General features: G+C 46.4%; 1 protein-coding gene across 5 annotated transcripts in view; it reads left to right on the top strand.

Moving 5' to 3' along the window:
* Positions 1–20,560, top strand: part of LOC144678964 (uncharacterized) — a 64,446-nt gene that overhangs the window by 16,284 nt on the left and 27,602 nt on the right. For 4 of the 5 annotated variants that reach the window (XR_013576222.1, XM_078539102.1, XM_078539101.1 and 1 more), the window contains exon 2: positions 19,645–19,787. The gene's annotated coding sequence lies outside the window, so the exon portion shown is untranslated. Of the gene's footprint in view, positions 1–3,430; positions 3,553–19,644; positions 19,788–20,560 lie in introns of those variants that run through there. The other variant, XM_078539103.1, reaches the window with a different exon arrangement.

The following is a 20,560-nucleotide window of genomic DNA, read 5'->3' as shown; positions in this document are numbered from 1 at the left end:
GATTTGCCAGCATAATCGAACTGAGCACCACAACAGACCACCCCCCCCCAACTCTAACCAACCCGCCTACCCCCTCTGACCCATTCATCCATCCAACACCCCCTCTACTTGACCACCCCAACCCGACCCGACTATCTATCCCTGCTGTCCTGACGAAACCCCAATCCTGAACACACTCCAACCCGTCTACATTCCTGACCCAACTACCACCCCCCACAACCTGACTAACCCCGACCCAACCACCTCCCAAAACGACCCGACCGACCCCCTGACCCCACCACTCCTCTAACCCAATCACGCCATGGCACAACCAGACCAAACCCCCGACCTGACCATGCTCCGACCCGAATGCACACCTGCCCTGACTCCTCCCTCACTCGCTCGCTCGCTCATTCACTCGCTAGCTCATTCACTTGCTCGCTCATTCACTCGCTCATTCACTCACTCACTCACTAAACCATACTCAATGATTAAAAGCCTTGAGGTCTTTATAAGCATACCTGAATCCAACAGCTGACGCTGTAAAAAGGAAGCATTCCCTCTCCTTCCTTCGACTCTCCTGTGCTCACTGGACTTACCCTGGAGAGGTTGCCCTGGCCCATTTCTGTTTCAGCTGGAATCAGAATTCCCAGCTGAAAATGGGCAGTTCTATTGGGGCACAGAAAATTTTGGAGCATTGCCACTGACTGGAACGCCTGGACCATTGTAAATTAAGTGAATATTGAAGGGGAAAACTATATCTGGGAACTAGGGAAGAGAGTGTTGTGGTGAAGGGAGAATGGAATCCCAGGACTGAGAATGACTGTTGAAATAATTTTTGGGGATGTAGTGGGATTTACATCACCTCTAGTTTTTTTTAGATTAAAAATCTATGAATTATGAAGTAAAAAACTGGTTCACCATTTTTAAAGTAAATTGTCTTTCACAATGCGTGCAGAAGTGAATTGGGGAGAGTTAGCATGTGAAAGTATGGACAGCTTAAAATGTCCCATGAGATATCCTCACAAGAACCTTTGCATTATTATTTGGAGATCTGGACTAGGAATCCAAAACTTTTCACAAACTCCCTGGAAATATCCTTGTGTTGTGTCAAATGTCTTTGGGGTCAATCTTCCTTTAATAATTCTATAAAACCAGTGGTAACTCCTCTTAATAACTCACAAACTCTTTCAACTTATCCCCTGCTCATTAGTCCCAGCCTGCCACTTGCCACTTCCCTCTCCTGAACCCTCATTGTGAGAGAGGGCTCGAGACAGGGGTGGCGAGATGGAGGAAGTGAGCGAGGAAGTGACAGCGTGCAAGTGGGAGGGCGGGGGAGGAAAGTAGTGAGCGGGAGGGCCAGTGAGCAGGAGGGTCTGCGAGAGGGAGGGTCGGTGAATGGGGTCCTGGAGAGCGAAGTGCTGAGTGATATCTCTGCGCTTCAGGAACTGACATGAGTGAATTTCAGCTATTAACTCCACCTGCTTAATCTTATTGGGCTAAATGCTTATCTGTTATTTTCCTGTCATGGAGGAGTCTATCGGTTCTTTGCTCATGGGTTAGAGTGACAGGAAAACCTCATTGAACCATTAGAATGTGAGTGGCTGGTGGAATGCTCTATTCAGTTAGACCATCCTGTACCACCTGTCTCTGGTGGAAATGTTGTTCAGAAAAACACCTTTGACCGCAAGTCCATCAGGCAGTGGTTGGCATATAATGTCCTTGATGCCCTGTGGGAAAAGGAGATGGCGGATATTGCCTGATGGTTCCCTGAGCAGACTGTCAAAGTCATCTGACAGAATGCCTCATTGTCAGAACTTTCAAACAAGCACCAAGCCATAGCTTGGCTGGTGGTGAGAAGGGCCCTACCTGTCAGATTCTTCCTGCATGTCCTGAGTCTCGCCCTTGCAGCATTCTGCCCTCGAGGTGGTGGGAAAGAGACTGTCATCCAGCTCCTTCTGAAATGCATCTTTGCAAAGAAAGTCTGGAAAGAGATGCAAGGTTTTTATTGAGGTTCATCCAGAGCTGCTGTGTAATGCAGGACTCTGTGCTCTACGGGCTGTTCAAGGGGTGCACACCAAAATAAACATGAGCTGCTGCTGGAGGACCATCTACTCGGTGAAAGATGTTTACTGGTCTTCCAGTGCAAAGAGCTGCCAATGATTGAGTGTTGCAAACAGGCACTTTCCAAGGTCCAGGACCAAATGCTAAAGGACGCACTAAAGCTTGGGGCAGCCATCACAAGGCTCAATGGGGAAAGGCCACTGGCTAAGGCTCTCGCATCAGAGGGGAGAATTTTCTGCATGTCGGGTGGGCCGGTTGGGAGTGGGCGTGGACGGGCGCGGAGCCGATCACCACCCGCGATTGGCTCCGCACCACCATTTTACGTGGGTGGGCCAATTAAGGCCCGCCCAGTGTGATTCATGGCTCCTGAGGACAGCAGGAGAGGGCGGGCGGCGGTGGGACTGCAATGTCCGCCGGGTCCAATGGTGACCCAGCGGTCTGTTTAAAGAGCGTGCAAGGCAGCGTTCCAAAGGCTGGCAACAATGGCCATAAGGGCTCCCAAGAGCGCTATTGGAGAGCAGGCCAGGCAGGAGGGCAGCTCGGCGGGACACTTTGCCCGTCGCTTCTCAGATGAGTGCCTTGCTGCCCTCCTCGAGGAGGTGGCAGCATGGCGTGAAATCCTCGTGCCGAGGGACAGGAGGATGAGGCCCCCCCACATGATGAAACATGGCTGGGAGGAGGTGGCAGAAAGGGTCAGCACACACTATGTGGTGCAACGCACCTGGGTTTAGTGCCACAAGCGCTTCAACAACCTGTTGAGATCGGGAAGGGTGAGTACCATGTTGGCATGTGTCACTTAGCACAGCAGTTTGGTTGGCCCCCCTGGTTCCCCCCTCCCACAATTCTGAATGTAGTTACGACATTGAATCATTCATGGCATGAGGCCCTCTCTGGGTGGGCCAGCATTTATTGCTCATGCCTAGTTGACCCTGAGAGGGTGGTGCTGAGCTGGCTTCTGTATCCACTGCATGTGGTAGACTTACACCCACAGTACTGTTTTAGGGGCGGCCTCAAGGATCTGTACCTAGGCGCAGTGCTGGAGCTCCGAAACATTTCAAAGTCAGGCTGCTGACTGACTGGGAGGGGAACTTCCAGGTGGCGCGGCGGCCATCTATCTGCTGCCCTTGGCATTCTACGTGGCAGTGCTTCCTTTCTTTGGAAGGTCATGTGTGGGTGGCAAATGTGATGGAGGCAGCTTCTGGGCAAGGGGGTCAGCCCTGGCTGCTTGGTGTGAGTGTATGGCTGCATCAGGGTCACGATTCACATGAGCCCTGTAATGTCCCACTCAGGTGGGGGTGGCAGGGATGCAATGGCAAACCAGGTGCAGGGTGGACTAATCAATGCTCCTCTCTCCTTTTCAGGAGAAGACAGCGCACAATAACGGATCGGACTGGTGGAGGCCAGGCACAGTTGGCTATTCTCACCAGAGACAAGCAGGAGGCTCTCGAGCTGGAGAGGCACCATGTGCCCAGGTCAACCGGCTGCGGTGATGTTAGGGTGCCGGGGGAGGTAAGAGTGCCGAGCACTGAGGTCACAATATCTGTCCTTGCAACGATTCCACTGTTGACTGTTTAGTGAATTCAGCATCCAACATGGGTTTCCCATTGATTATGGAAGGAGGAGCGCATCCTGATCCGGGGGCCAGGCGTGCGCACTAACTGTATCTCGACTTCAACTAATATCCTTGTTCTTCCTTTCAGCCTCACTGGAGCAGGCCCAGAACGAGGAGGCAGAGGGCCTGCCACTAACACCTGAGGGCCTTGACGACTTACAAGCACCAGCATCACACCATCTCAGCCAGGCAGGCACCAGTGCAGATACCAACACCTTGGTGGGGATAAGATCTTTGCCTAGTGTCTTGGGGCACAGCGGTGAGGGCACTTCACACTCACTTGAAGTGCAGGCGGAGGCAGAGAGTGCCCAGGGTGCCGGCAGTCGGAGGATTGCTGGGAACCAGGAACATGCTCAGTCAGTGGCTGATGATGAGCCTCTGGAGTTGTCCCTGAGGCAGCAGATGCTGGAAGTCCAGCAGGGTCTGCGGGATGATCTGGCGGAGATGGAATGCGTGCCATGGTCTCTGTGATGGAGGAGTCCATGCAGAGCATTTGCAATGCATTGACCCTCATGGCCGAGTGCAATGCCTCCTCTATGGAGAGAGTGGTGACTCTCATGGACAGGCTCCTCCAGGAGAACAATCAGGGCGTCCTGGGGATGCGTTCGGACCTGCAAGCCCTCACAGCGGCAATGACATCAGATGGTCAGTGTCAGTGTGGGAGATGGATTGGGCACCCAGTATCCCAGCTAGGTACCCAACCACCAATGGTGAGCGGGGAGGTCCGAAGCTACTTCACATTGGTGCACAAGCTGCCTGTCATCTCTGCAGGCTCCTCTCAGGGCACACGGATGAAGGCAGCAGCTCCTCCGCCCCTCTGCCAGTGACTGTGGGATCCAATGAGGCTGCGGCGACTGGGGAGATGCCAGCCGTGCCACTGGCCACTCCCTCACAGGCGGGGCCAGCACAGGCTCCATGGGCCAGAGGACGTCTGCCAAGGTCATCAAGGCCAACAAGACAGCAGAGTCAGCAGGCTGTCTCAGATGCCAGTGCCAGCAAGGGGGGAGCACCTAGATGTAGCACACAGAAACATAAGCGTAAGGCACCTTAGCCACACCATGGGCTTCTCACAGGTGGTTTTCTGTTGCCCCGGTATTAGTTGATTATTATTTGGTGTGCAGCTCAACACCTGTGAATGAAGTTTCTTCTCTGTTTTGTTTTGTGAAATCATTAAATGCTTTAGTTGTGAACAAGGCTCAGGGTGATTCCTTACTTCTGCAGGTGTATGGGAACCCATGATGTTATGAGTCAGCTGTTTGTCACTGAGCTTTATTGTCAAGGCACATACTTAATGTTCCTAACCAGGCAGATGTTGCTGTCAGGTGTCGAGTATGGAGCCTGCAGCCCTGGCATGTGTTGGAGGTCCATCTGTGGTGGGCTAGCTGAAGATTCATTGGATTGAAGCCCCCCCCCCGGATGTCCCTGCCTCCCTGGAGGTTGCCCTGGTTGGTGTCTATCCCCTCAGCGTTCTTCTGAGCATGCTTGTCCTCGGACTCACGACTGGACTCATCGTGTGCAGCCGGAGCATCTGCATCCAAATCTTCTTTCTCCACTGTGTCCCCCCTTTTCAGCGCAAGATTGTGGAGAGCGCAGCATGCAACCACTATCATCGACACACGATCTGGGGGGTACTGGAGTGCGCCCCCTGAACAGTTCAGGCATCGGAAGCACATCTTGAGAAGACCGATGGTTCTCTCCACCGCAGCCCTTGTGGGGGCATGGCTCCTGTTGTACTGCCGCTCGGCCTCTGTTCTTGGTGGCAGAGAGGCGTCATCAGCCACCTTCTGAGGGGATAGCCCTTGTCACCCAGCAGCCATGCGTCCTGCCAGGCTGGAGCACTGAAGAGCCCCGGCACCTGGGAGTGTCTGAGGATGTAAGCATCATGGGAGCTGCCTGGGTATCTTGCACAGACTTGTAGAGTCAGCATCCTGTGATCACACACTATCTGCATGTTCATGGAGTGGAATCCCTTCCTGTTGACGAAGGCACCGGATTCACCTGCTGGCGCCTTGACGTGTGCATTCGATTGTACCCTGGATGCGGGGAACCCAGCAATTGCTGCAAAACCTCTGGCTCGCTCTGTCTGGCTGGCCTCGTCCCGGCGGTAGTGCATGAAAGTCAATGCACACCTGAACAGAGCGTCTGTCACCTGCTTGACACAAGCGTGGACAGCTGACTGGGAAACTCCACAAAGATCACCCACCGACCCCTGAAAGAGCCGGAGGCAGAGAAGTTGAGGGCAGCCATGACGTTCAACGCCACTGGCATGGGGTGCCCACCCACACAGTTGGCGCAGATCTCAGGGCCTATCATCTGACAAACAGAGGTCACTGTGTCCCTTGAGAGATGGGGCCTCCTTCGGCACTGCACCTCAGACATATTGAGGCAGCTGTATCGCCGCCTGTATACCCTGGCAGCAGGATAGTGGCATCTTCTGTGGCCCCTACCGCCTTGGACTTCCTGTTGGCCCTGCGCTGTTGTGCCAGTGCCTGTCCTCCCAAAGGTGGCTCCCCTGGAGGCTGAATGTGGACTCCTGGCCTCCTCTCCCTTCTGGCCCTATCTTCCTCCTCAGTGGAGGTGCCTCCAGTGGAGAGCACAACTCCCATTCCCAGGGTAAGGGAAGGCTTCCTGAAAGCTGCAAGGCCACAAGAATGATGTTTACTCCAGAGTCCTGTCCTGAAGCCTGTTATTCCTGTACAAGCAGCTGTGAAGAGATTTGAAGTTCTCCTGTTCACACAAGCAAGTAAGAGTAGGTTTAAAAATTAAATGTCTAACAAATACAACTTGCAACCCCACTCACCCCTCTTATCCCGCCTGTGGATGAGGTTTTTAAAAATGTGTCCTACCCGCCTGCCCGTTGTGCCCGTGCGACGACCTGAAGGTTGCACGGGCTCCGAAAAACCTCCGTCTATTAATGCCTCAAGGGCCTTAAGTGGCCCATTAATTAATTGCGGGCATGCATCGGAGCTCCTAGTGCGCCAGCCCACCGAAATGACGCGATGGCGCGTGGTGACGTGGGCATGTCAGACCTGCCCCCACACGCCGACATCAAAATTCTGGGCATGGTATACTGAGGGGCTCAAATTTGTAAAATCCCTCAGGCTGTATGCACCAGAGAATGTTTGACATGAAACGTAAACATACATTGTAAATATAACTTGTAATGGCAAATGTAGTGAGGCTCCTCATGTACAGTATTGAAAGTAACTGATCTGTACTACACAGTATGGATTGTCAAGTTTGAACTGTTATGTAATGTACTTTTACAAATTTTATTTTTGGAAAAAAAGTAGGTAATATTTTCATATTAAATTCATTTTTAAGAATGCAGCTGAAGGCTATTAGCATCATTGACCAACCAGCCAAATAGATGTATTTTATGTAAAAAGATAAAAGCAAAGAACTGCGGATGCAGGAAATCCGAAACAAAAACAAAAATACCTGGAGAAACTCAGCAGGTCTGACAGCATCTGCAGAGAGGAACACAGTTAACATTTTGAGTCTGTATGACTCGTCACCAGAACAAAATGTTTTTCAAAGTTTTTCATCTCTTCTAGTATTGTTGGATTACCAAAACTGGATTATCCTGCTCCTCCAATTCAGGCCTCTTGCACATTTTCATCGCTCTACTGTTGGAAGCCTTCAGCTGCCCAAGCCCTAAGCCCTGGAATTCCTTCCCTGAACCTCTCCAACTCTTTCTCTCCTCCTCTAGGATAATCCTTAATTGCTTGTTGTATGGCTCTAGGGGAAGAAAAACCTTTTAATCTCTTGTAGGATTGCGTAACAAAATTTTCAATCTCTTGATTGGTTTATAAAGATTGCTAATCCCTTGTAGTATTGGTTGAGTTAGCAAAGCAAGGGATACATTTTAAAGGGAAAGCAATCTAAATTTCAGATTTCCAGCATTTCTCCAGTACTTGACTCTTTACATTTTTAATGCTCTTAGTTTGCCATTATTAAAGTGAATAAACATGTTGAGCCATTAGCGATTGGTTGCATGATCAGTGTCTTTGATCACCATATCATTAGACACAAAATTGCATGCGTTTTGTGTTTTCAAGTTCAATTAATTATCCTGCAAAATACTTCACCAGATGTCACCATCAGTTTAATTATAGAGCATAGAAACTTACTGTACAGAAGGAAGCCATTCAGCTCATTGAGTTCCAGCACCATCTGTGTGAACGAATTTCCCCTTAAATCCCCTCTAAACATCTTACCTCTCACCCAGGTTATGGACCCATCAACCAAGAGGAGGAGGGTTTTTCTATCCACTCCATCTAGACCCGTCATACTTTTATACACTTCAGTTAGATCTCCTCTCAGCATCCTCTTTCTGTTCCAAAGAAAACAGCCCTAGCCTATCCAATCTTTCACATAACTAAAATTTTCCAGTATGCAACATCTTTGTAAATCTCTTCTGTATCCTTTCAAGCAGAACCATATATTTCCTATAGTGTGGTGACCTGAACTGTTTGCAGTACTCTAGCTGTGTCCTAACCAGTGTTTTACACAGTTCCAGCATAACCCACCAGTTATTATATTCTATGTCTTAGCTAATAAGGGAAGTACCCTGTATTCCTGCTTGACCACCTTATCTACCTGACCAGCTGCCTTCAGGGGTCTGTGGACATGCACTCCATGGCCCCTCAGTTCTTCGACACTTCTCAGTATTCTATCATTCATTGTGTATTCCCTTGCCTTGTTAGCCTTCCCCAGATGTGTTACCTTTGTACTTCTCTGGATTGGATTCCATTTGCCAGTGCTTCATCCACCTGACTAGTCCATTGATATCTTCCTTCCATCTACAGTTCTCTTCTTCATTCCCAACCACATGGCCAAATTTTAGATTGTCTGCAAACTTACCCTCCACATTCAAGTCCAAAACCAGGATTTTCCGGTCCTGCCTGGGGCGGGAATTGTCATGGACAGGGTGGAAAATTTGATGGACCAGCCAATGGTCAGTTGACTCAGGTGTTAATTTCTGGTCCCACAGTGAGCTGGATTGGAAAATCCCAGCCTAAATCACTGATGTATATCACAAATAGCAAATATTGAGCCTTGCGAAACTCCACTGGAAAACAGCCTTCCACTCACAAAAACACCCGTTCTCCATTATCCTCTGCTTCCTGCCTCTGAGCTAATTTTGGGTCCTACTTGCCACTTTGCCTTTGATCCCATGGGCTTTTACTTTCATGACCAATCTATCATGTGGGACCTCACCAAAACCTTGCTAAATTCCATATAGGCTACATTAAATACACTGCCCTCATCAACCCTCTTGTCACATCCTCATAAAATTCAATCTTGTTAGTCCGACACAACCTCACTTTAACAAATCTGTGCTCACTGTCTTTGATTAATCCAAGGGCAGAATCTTCCATTTGGCGTGCAGGGACAGGCCCCACACACCGACGCGTAAAATGACACGCAGTGACATCGGGCGTGTGTCCCGATGTCACCACGCGTCATTCCGATCTTTCATTCAACTTTCTTTATTTCAATCTTTAAATCTGAAGTTAATCTCCCTGAGGCACGACGCTGCCTCAGGAAGAATTCTGCCCTCTTTCGCATGCATGCGTGAAAGAGTGCAGGCTCTGACTCTCCTTCCTCCCCATCCCCCCCGCCCCCACAGGTAGCATGTATTCCTGAATAAAAATGTGTCCTGTCCCTCAGAATTTTTCCAATAATTTTCCCACCGCTGAGTTTAGTCTGACTGGTTTGGAATTTCTTGGTCTATCCCTTTCTCCCTTTTTAAACAATCGTACAATGTTAGCTGGCCTCAAGTCCTCTGGCACCACAGATGTAGCCAGAGGGGATTGGAAAATTATGGTCAGAGCCTCCATTGTTTCTTTCCTTGCTTACCTTAGCAGTCTAGGGAATGTTTCATCCAAGCTTGTTTATCCACTTTTAAAAATGCTAAACCTCTTAATACTTCCTCTCTCACTATGTTAATTTCATCTAGTATTTCACACTCCTCCCGGATTGCAATGTCTGTACTGTGCTTCTCTTTTGGACATTGCAATACAATCCTTTCTGATAAAAGTAATTATTACATTAGCCAAAAAGAGCAAATAAAATCATTTTCCAAGAAAAACATGCAAAAATCAGAGAGCATTTTTGATCCAACTGCTGAAAAACATGCCTGGGAAATAACAAGAAATTAGTAATGCTTCAATATGGGTGATATTTTGTGGATATACTCACCATAAAAAAGGAGCAATTTTCCAAATGTAAGAATATTGTGAGGTTATGCATGAATGTAGCATTATTGAGCAGCAATGCAGTGCACCAGAGATTTGAAACATGTGGGCTCGTGAAATGCTGGCCTCCTGATCTCAGCCATGATTTCAGGGAAGGTACCTATTAGAACTCAGGTAGTTCCCAACTAAAAGGGCTAAGAAGTTGAAGAGCTCATCAGCCAGGGTCCCCATCTTCTTCCAGAGCGTCTTTCTCAATCAGATTATGAGGCATGGGAATGGAAGAAAATATATAATAAATATCCCATTTAGTGCTGTGAACAATGCTTGGATACCAAAACTCAATAATGGGCGAGATAACTTATCCTATCGTGGTCCTTACCTATTTATTGCTAAAAGAAAACTTCAAAAGTTGATGACTTTGTAGATTTGACATGGACATGTCAACTTTGATCTCTCCCATTGAATTAGCTTAAAAAACAGCCTCTCGAGGTAATCAGAGACCTTTCATTTTGGTGTGGATTGCACCCATCCTAAAATGGAGAATAAGTCAAGAAAATTTGTCTGATTTTTTAAAATTAGGGCAAACAGTACAGAATATATATAATTGATTACGCACATTAGAGATAAAGGAAAAGGAAAATTACATTCATGAAAGTAAAGAGCTAGGGAGGAAATTTGGAAGAAAGAATTAAAAGAAAAGACAGGGAGATCAAATGATTAAGCAGTTGTTATGAAGGTGTGGTCCAGCGCAATAGACAACCTAACTGTCCCCCTGCAGCATGAGACCTAGGAGATTTTAATTGTCATTTCTATGTTGGCCATTTGCACCCCAACCAAACTGGTCATGAAGCCCGAACTGGCCAGCAGGTTCAGGAGCAAGATTTCAGCCAGTGGGAGGCCATCAGCAGTGAACAGAGGGGATAGTGCTCAGTGCTAAGATAAATGTTTGGTGTGTGAGGATGTGTCTCGAAGTGATCACTGATGGGTGGGAAATGGATGCCCATAAGAGAAGGGTCAAATTTTCCTTCTGGGTTCTGGAGAAATACTCCTATTTACTGGACCTCTTCTAGCCCAACTATTATATGTTAATGAAACTCCTGTATACCTATGGCAGACACCTTTCCTAAGATTGAAAGAAATGCGGTAAAAATGTTCCTGGGTAAAGGGAACAGAGAGGGTATCAGGCAACAGCCATTTTAACCACTTGGTTACACTGTTCCCATTGGACAAGCAGGGTTAAAATCAGTCCTAAAGTATTTAATTTAAAATAAATCTTTACTATTAATTCTGTGGTACACAATAGTGTACTCTTTTATGAAGTATTTAAAATCATTTTGAATACTTAACATTTCAACTTGATTCCATGAAAAATGCAATAGCTTCATGCCAAACTGTAGAGTTGTAATATCTATTCAGCCATTTCTAACAGGCAAGCCTTCAAATTGATAAAAGTCACACAATCCTTGAAACTGAAAATCAGACTTTCAAATAAAGGAATGTCCTTTTATACCTATGTGCAATTCTTACCCAGGAAATTTGGTTTTGCAGTTGTTAAAGCTTGGTATTTTCCTATTTTTAAGTTCTTATGCAAGCATGTCAAACATATCTGCTTTGTATCACTTTAAACACTATTGTTATTTGAGATCATTGAACACAGATATTGCTGATTGAAAAAAAAAGCTGTCCATTTTTGTGTTTAGCCATAGACAACAAATCTTCTCAAAGACATTAGGTAAATGATGGCTGAAAGAAATGAAACAGGAAGTATAATGCAGTAGCCCTTGTCAGGCCAATGGTAATTGGTGCCTTTGAAGTCTCTAATGTGAGAAAAGATGAACATTAATCTTAAATCATGCTGAGTCTGGGGCCTTGCTTTCAGTTAAAGTAAGAATGTGCAGTTATTTGAAACTTGACCTCAGGCCTTTGAAAAGTTTGGCTTAGGTTGCCATAGTATGACCTTGTAAATGTAGACAGCTGCAAGTCTGCAGCTAAGAGCAAATTACTACAGCACTTGTTTTTTTTAACTTGAGAATAGCAAAGGGTGTCTACTTAAGCTTTTTGGGGTCAGCTTTCACTTACAGAAACATTTGGAGCAGTAAAACACTGTGAAGTCTCATGAGAAATTCTATCTTGCCTTAAGCTTGTTAGAAAGTGCTACAAAGTGACACAATGGGTTCTGGAATCCAGAAGTGCCATCAACTCAGTTTGTATTTGATTTGTTTTGAAGTTCTTGCTTTGAATTTACAAAAGGATCTGATCATTTAAAAATATTGGGATTTATGCAAAACAGCAGGAGTAAGAGAGAAATTATGAAAGTAATTTTAACTTAACTCGCCAAGTGGGAAACCGATGTGATCAGTGGAATACCAGTTGAACACCACAACCAATGGGTGGAATTTTACTGCCTCATTGTGGTGGGGATGGGGCCGTAAAATGTGGAAAGCCGTTCAAAAGCCCATTGGCTTCGGCAGGACTGGAAAATCTCGCTGGCGGGAGGGACCGTAAAATTCCACCCAATATTACTGCTCAGTGACTTTAATAGACTGTGTAATCAGATGAGGTGTAAACTGGTGTTCCACCTGCTTCCTGATGGGCAGGATAGGTAAAAATATTTTTCCATTAATTCCGGACTGGGGAAATATTTGGTGCAAAAGGTCTTCAGCTCCCAGCATGACTGGGATTGATTGTCTTGGTCTTGTAAAAGTTTGGATCTTTCTTATAGACCTCAATAGGGCTTGCACCAGCTTTCAGTTCTCAGCTGACGTGACTTCGATCAAGATCCTGATGGATGGTTTTCCCCTTGATATGGGGAGTGCTGGCATAAGATCTACCCCACTCCTCTGGAATTTAAACCACCACTGCAAATGACGCAGAAACCTGGCAGACCCAGGTTCTAATGCAAACCTCTGGACTCCCAGATGCAAAATTGCTTTCTGATTTCTCTTTCAGACTTAGAAACATTAGGGCCTTGCGTTATATTAAATTATGGCCACATGCACTGCCTGTGTAGGGAGATAGGAATATGAAAAAGCATGAGAACTGGCAAAAAGGAGATTTGGCCTAATGAGTCCACTTGTTCCACAGACCATGTACATTTTACCCTATCGCGAATTCGTCTGTTCCTGATGTAATGTTCTGCATAAATCCTCATTGGTAGTCAAAAATTATGAAATAAAAAATCATGAATATTCATCCTCATCCCATCCGCAATAGCACAGTACCAATCAGTGTAATCGTTTCTTTTTACATTCAAACAGTTTGCTTCCCATAATATTTTATTTTAACTCTTAAAATTTCTACTCCAAAATTTTCACATGAGCACGTCCGACATACTGGCCTGAATTTTGCCCTCGTCGGGCGGGCTCGGTGGGAGTGGGCACGGGTGGTTGGGGAGCTGACTGCCGTCTGCAATCGGCTCCACACCGCGATTTCATGCCTGCAGGCCAATTAAGGCCTGCCCTGTGTGGATCGCGAGCAGTAGCACTAAGCTACCTGTGCAGGCAGGGGGAGGAGGGAGAGTGGGCCTGGCACGCAATTCGCACATGTGCAGGAAAGAGCACTTCAATCTCCCTGAGGCATGGAGACATTAAAAATTTAATGAAACATGTCCCCTCATGTGACTGTGTCAAATGAGCTGGGACATTTTTTTATTTCCAAAATAAAGTTTTTATTTAATATGTATTAGCTTTAGGAAACCTCATCCCGCTCGTGGTTGAGGTTTCCTAAAAAATGTAAAGGACGCTTGATCTTTTCGTCTGCCCGCCAACCGTTAGGTTGGACGGGCAGCGTAAACTTCAAGTTAATTACCTTGTTAATGGCCTTAGGCCTTTCAATTATCGGCGGGCGTGCAGCCGACTCTGGCACGCCCACCGAACGAAATATTGCGCGAGTGCATGATAACGTCAGGACGCATGCCCGATGTCATCGCGCGGCATATTACATTCCAGTACGCCTGTACGCTGAAGGTAAAATTCTGGCCACTGAAATCAAAAACTGCAGTGGGATTAAATCATTTATAGTACTGCAACCATATAACTCAATGCACCCAGCTAATACAAACTTTACGTAAGTTTGCTCTTAGACAAGTTAGTCTGATATCATTGAAAAAAGTTAAGATCCATGGAATGTTCTGAACAACGTATCAAAGAGTGTGATGCAAAAAGATATATGAACACAAATTAGAGAAGGATACTTGGTGCATCCTCACAAGGATAGAGGGAAAGCAAAACGTGAACTCAGTTCATTGTTTTCCTGCTCTCTTGTTGCGGCTAATGTGAGTGAAATTGACAAAGGCTGAGAGCAAACATCAAGGAATAAAACTGTTCTAAAAAGTTCAGAGATAAAAACTTCAAAAACAGTTCCTCTGACATGTCCTCCTTCTTCCTTAACCGAGGTTTTCCACCCACGGTCGTTGACAGGGCCCTCAACCGTGTCCGGCCCATCTCCCGCGCATCCGCCCTCACGCCTTCTCCTCCCTCCCAGAAACATGATCGGGTCCCCCTTGTCCTCACTTATCACCCCACCAGCCTCCGCATTCAAAGGATCATCCTCCACCATTTCCGCCAACTCTAGCATGATGCCACCACCAAACACATCTTCCCTTCAGCCCCCCGGCGGCATTCTGCAGGGATCGTTCCCTCCGTGACACCCTGGTCCATTCCTCCATCACCCCCTACTCCTCAACCCCCTCCTATGGCACCTCTCCATGCAAACGCAAGATATGCAACACCTGCCCCTTCACTTCCTCTCTCCTCACCGTCCAAGGGCCCAAACACTCCTTTCAAGTGAAGCAGCATTTCACTTGCATTTCCTTCAACTTAGTCTACTGCATTTGTTGCTCCCAATATGGTTTCCTCTACATTGGAGAGACCAAATGCAGACTGGGTGACCACTTTGCAGAACACCTTCGGTCTGTCCGCAAGCATCACCCAGACCTCCCTGTCGCTTGCCATTTTAACACTCCACCCTGCTCTCACCCACATGTCCATCCTTGGCTTGCTGCTTTGTTCCAACGCAATCTGGAGGAACAGCACCTCATCTTCCGACTAGGCACTTTACAGCCTTCCGGACTGAATATTGAGTTCAACAATTTTAGATCTTAAGCTCTCTCCTCCATCCCCACCCCCTTTCTGTTTCTTCCCCCTCCTCCTTGTTTTTTCCAATAATTTATATAGATTTTTCTTTTCCCACCTATTTCCATTATTTTTAATGTATTCCACCGATCATTTATCTATACCTTTTATGCCCTTTCAGCCTTATTTCACCCCACCCCCACTAGAGCTACCTTGCTGGTCCTGCTATCCATTCTTAATTAGCACATTCTTTTAGATAATATCACCACCTTCAACACCGCTTTGTTCTTTTGTCTGTGACATCTTTTGGTTATCTCCTTCTATCACTGCTTGCTTGTCCCTACAACCACCACCACCACCCCCCCCCCCCCACTCCCCCCACTCTTAAACCAGCTTAAATTTCACCCCTCTCCTATTTTTACTTAGTTCTGTTGAAGGGTCATGAGGACTCGAAACGTCAACTGTGCTCTTCTCTGCCAATGCTGCCAGTCCTGCTGAGTTTTTCCAGGTATTTTTTTATTTTTTGTTCTAAAAAGTTCAGTTCTGGTTGAGTAAAATTAATCAGAATTGAGTTATAAATGAGGGTCTTACATTTCTTAAAGGCACAAGTATGAGGATTTTATTCATCCCTAACAAAGACAGGTTTATACAATGTGAAGGTCAGCAAGGACAAATTTAATTTAAATACCCTCCAAAAAACGAAGCCTAAAAATCTAAATTCCTATCGGCTGCTTGAAATAACTCAGTAATTAGTTCTCTTTCCTTCCACAATGGAAACTTGCTATTTTATGTTTTCAGACACAGCAAATGATATCAGCTCCTTGACAGTCAGTATAAACAGCTCAACAGGGACCAACACAGACCAACCATTGTTATAAGGCTCACATTGATCCTGGGGCACCTGAACCAGGAAATTTCAGAAGTAATGAGTATTGCTGTTACTCCTCAAAATGTGTTTCAAAAGTTTCTCACAATAGACCCTAAAATTCCACTACTGTTTAGTGAGAATTCCACTGCAAATTCAATGGGAATCTGCCAGAATGGTAGGAAACTATGCCAGGAACTAATGCCAAAGTGTTCAACATTCCTTGTAGAGGCAGTTTTTATCCTCCCTTTAAAAAGCCATTGACGTAAGGGGTGGAGACTGAATCAGGGACTCCGAATGTTGGAGTTTCCGCATCCGGGCCTTTTACGGGTCACAATGCATCGGCCGACCCATTGGCAGTTGAGTGGCATGACTAAGGACCCAGGGTGACATTAGGCCTGCACCCTCTGAATATTTGGACCCCTGTTTATTTCCTTTTATGAAAAAAAAAGCAGTTCTCTTAAGAGAGCACCTCCTCTTTTTTTCATGATTCATTGACTCAACATTCTGCCATTTTTAACTGGAGTTTGGGATGGGTGGGTGAAAGGCCCCAGATATGCCTAAATTCTGCTAATAGCACAGAGATTGTGGAGCCACTCACCACACAGAACTTTGCAAATTATGGTGTTATGATCCCCCTGGATTTGCAATATCATAATAGCGACCATTTGTGGGAATTACCTGGGGGAGAAATTTCCCCCATTGGGTGGGCTGGACAGGAGAGGGTGCAGGCGGACACACAGCTGATCACTGCCCACAATCGGCTGCGTGCCGCCATTTTATGTGGGCAGGCCAATTAAGGCCCACCCAGCGTGACACACACCTGGAAGCGCTCAGCGCTACCTGTGTGGGCGGAGGGAGGAGGGAGAGTCGGGGCCTGCGCTCTTTTGTGGGCGAAAGAGCGCAGAAATCTCCCTGAGGCACAGGGCTGCCTCAGGGAGATTAATTTGGTTGTGAAACATTGAAAAAAAGAATTAAAACAATTACTCACACATGTCCCCTCATGTGACAGTGTCACATTAGCTGGAACATGTCTATGAATTTTAATAAAAATTTTTATTGAAGTTATAAACCCTTCATGCAACCTTATCCTGCCTATGGATGAGGCTCCATGAAAAATGCGAAGGCCACCTGAGCTCTTCGCCTGCCCGCCAACCTTACGGCCAGATGGGCAGCCCTGACAAGTACTTCAATTAGTTGATAAATGGCCTTAACAGGCCTTTGACAGTTCAGTGGGCGCGCAGTGGAGTCTGCTGCATGCCCGCCAAACTGAAGATCAGAAAGACACGTGGTGATGTTGGAACGCACATTCGCCATCGCCACGTGCCATTTTACGCGTCGGCATGCGGGGCCCACCACTGCACACCAACTAGAAGATTCTGCCCCTGGAATGCAAATAAATCTTTGGACTTTCTTTGGAATTTCCTCAGGCCCATTACTGTAACTTTGTCAGAGGTTTGACAGATACTCTCTTTGCTCAGGTAAATGGGGTTTCCCCTTAATCATCCTCAGAAGTTACGGTGGCAGAATGGGAGAAGCCCCAAGAAAACGAAAGAATAATAACCCAAACCTCTGCTAATGCAACCTATCTGTATTCAAAGAAACGCATAACTATGTTACCATTGAAGCTTGCAAATATCAGTGGAATACATTTGCTCAACTAAATGGATACTCATAGTCCTATCATCTCTGAAAACATATTGATCATTACATTTAGACAGCAAAGGCTGGATTTTCAATCTAGGGTCGGGAACCCAAAAGCAGGGTAATTTCCAGGTGCTGGTCCTGCCAATGATATTACACAATTTTTGAAGGCAAAGGGCCGTAATTGGCCAGGTGACTTGTTTGGCACCCAAGTTGCAAGGCCAGGAGTGGTCTGGAGGTAGACCCTCATTATGGACGACGATTTTAAAAGACACCGCCTAAAGGAATGAAGCAGTCGGGAGCTCAGAGTGCCAGTGCTTGTCTCTTTGACATTGCCAGATGAAGTGACCAATTGCATCACAGAGACATCAGCAACACTCACACATGGGTCACAGTTGAACAGAGGGCATCATTGAGGAGTGCAGCAGCTCATGTGGATATCAAGCTGGAATGGGTGGGGGAGGGCAATCTTCTCAAAAATCTGACCCTCTTCACCCTTTAGGAGAAAAGATTGCATAATTCCAGAAAGATATCTTGGACTGGTGGTGGTGGTGTATCCAACACATCACAGAATCAGTATCACAGAATGTTACAGTGCAGAAGGAGGCCATTCGGCCTATTGTGTCTGCACCGGCTCTCTGACTGAGCATTATGACTTAGTGCCATTCTCATGCCTTTTCCCTGTACTCTTGCACATTGTTTCTATTAAGATAATCATCTAATGCCCTCTTGAATGCCTTGATTGAACCTGCCTCCACCACACTTCCAAGCAGTGCATTCCAGACCTGAACCACTCGTTGTGTGAAAAAAGTTATTTCTAACGTCACACTTGCTTCTTTAGTAATCACTTTAAATCTGTGCCCTCTTGTTCTCGATCCTTTCATGAGCAGGAATAGTTTCTTGCTATGTACTCTATCTAGCACCCTCATGATTTTGAACACCTCTATGAAATCTCCTCTTAGCCTTCTCCTCTCCAAGGAGCACAGTCCCAACCTCTCCAATCTATCTTCATAACTGAAGTGCCTCATCCCTGGAACCATTCTTGTAAACTACTTCTGCACTCTCTCCAATGCATTCACATCCTTCCTATATTGTGGCACCCAGAGCTGTACACAATACTCGAGCTGAGGTCTAACCAGTGTCTTCTATAAACTCAGCATAATCACACTGACCCTTCTGGTCGAGACAGCCCTGGAGATGGCTATGGTGACCTTTTGTCAAGTGATTGGTGTTGGTGAGATCATGCAGACAGAGCACAATCTGCAGTTGAAGGGCATGAAAATCAGTCCTGCCAATGCACGCTGTGGCTATACAAACACTGTCATCTATTGGGTTGGCTGTGCTGAGGCGCCTGACTAGGCTGAGTTCTCAGCACCACCTTCTTGTGCTTCCCACAAGGCCAGTTGCAGAGTGGGAGTAAGATGCAGCAGCCTCAGTTGTTGCCAGACTCCTTAGCCAAGTGAGATGTTCCTGAGGCTGCACGGTCATATGAACATATGAATTAGGAGCAGGAATAGGCCACTTGGGCCTTTGAGCCTCCCCCATTCAATAAGATCATGGCTGGTCTGATTGTAACCTCAAATCCACATTTCCACCTACCCCCAATAACCTTTCACCCACTTTCTTTTCAAGAATCTATCAACTCTGCCTTAAAAATATTCAAAGACTCTGCTTCCACCACTGCCTTTTGAGGAAGAGAGTTCCAAAGACTTATGACCTTCTGAAAGAAAACATTTCTCCTCATCTCTGCCTTAAATGGGCAACACTTTATTTTTAAACAGTGACCCCCAGTTCTAGATTTGCCCACAAGAGGAAACATCCTCTCTTACTCTTCTAAACTCCAGCGAATGCAAGCCTAGCCTGACCAACCTTTCCTCATGAGACACCCGGCTCATTTCAGGTATTAGCCTAGTGAACCTCCTCTAAACTGCTTCCAACATATTTACATCCTTCCTTAAATAAGGAGACCAATACTGTACGCAGTACTCCAGATGTGGCCTCACTAGTGCTCTGTATAACTGAAGCATAACCTCCCTACTTTTGTATTCAATTTCACTCGCAATAAACAATATTAGCTTTCCTGATCTTCTGCTGTACATGCATACTAGCCTTTTGCCATTCATGCACTAGGACACCCAGATCCCTCTGCATCTCAGAGCTCTGGAATGTCTCACCATTTAGATAATATGCTCCTTTTTTATTCAGGCGCAGCAGCCCACAGGCACCTCCATGATGAGGATGGAAGCCACAGGCATCTCAGCTGGATTCAGAGACATGGGAGTAGGCTGCCTCCACCTCATCATCAGCCATAGAGAGATTATCCCCATTTAATTGGATGTGAACTCAAGGTACTCAAATAAGTGCTTTGTGGGTCACCTGGATGATATTTTTCAAATTTGTTTGTTCATTGACTTATGCTTTTTTATATTATTGAGTATGACTGAGGGTAGGCTTGTGCGTTATCATGACTTGATGCCAAAAGGGCCATAGAGTGAATGGTAGGGGAAGGGGGTGTTCAGGTGATGTCTGGGGATTCGATTTCATGTGATTCCAAGGACTGTGTTGGGGGAGAATGTTGACAGTGGAGACCTGAGTTTCATTCAATCTCATGGCAATTGCTTACTGGGTAATTTCTTTCTCTGATGGAAGGTGAGTGATAGAGTCATCAGTCATACAAGCTGTGAACTGTTCAAGTGAAACATTGCTGAATTAGCATGGCCCTTGCAGCCATTGCCAGTCTGTCGATCACCATGAGCTCTGGGTTGATCCTGGTGAACTCCCCCAATGCCTGGGCACCGGGTTTCCCTGTTGCACCCATTTCGTCCTTCTCTCCCTCCTCTTCTTTCTCTTGCTTGTCCTCCTCCAAAGAAGAATGGCATTCCAGATCCTCCCTTTCACCTATTACCAGACCTCTTTGTATAATCATGTTATGCAGCACATAGCAGACAGCCAAAATACAAGACACCCTGACTGGTTTGTTTTGGAGGGCACCACCTGACTGACCAAGGCAATGGAAGCACATCTTCAAGATGCCAATTACTAGTTCAATGCAGGTGTATGTTGGGAGATGGCTTTGGTTGTAGCACCTTTCTGCATCCCATGGCTTGGAACCGGACAAATG

This window comes from Cetorhinus maximus, chromosome 3 (assembly GCF_964194155.1).
Source record: "Cetorhinus maximus chromosome 3, sCetMax3.hap1.1, whole genome shotgun sequence".
Lineage (NCBI taxonomy): Eukaryota > Metazoa > Chordata > Chondrichthyes > Lamniformes > Cetorhinidae > Cetorhinus > Cetorhinus maximus.
This window is presented reverse-complemented; position numbering and strand designations above follow the sequence as displayed.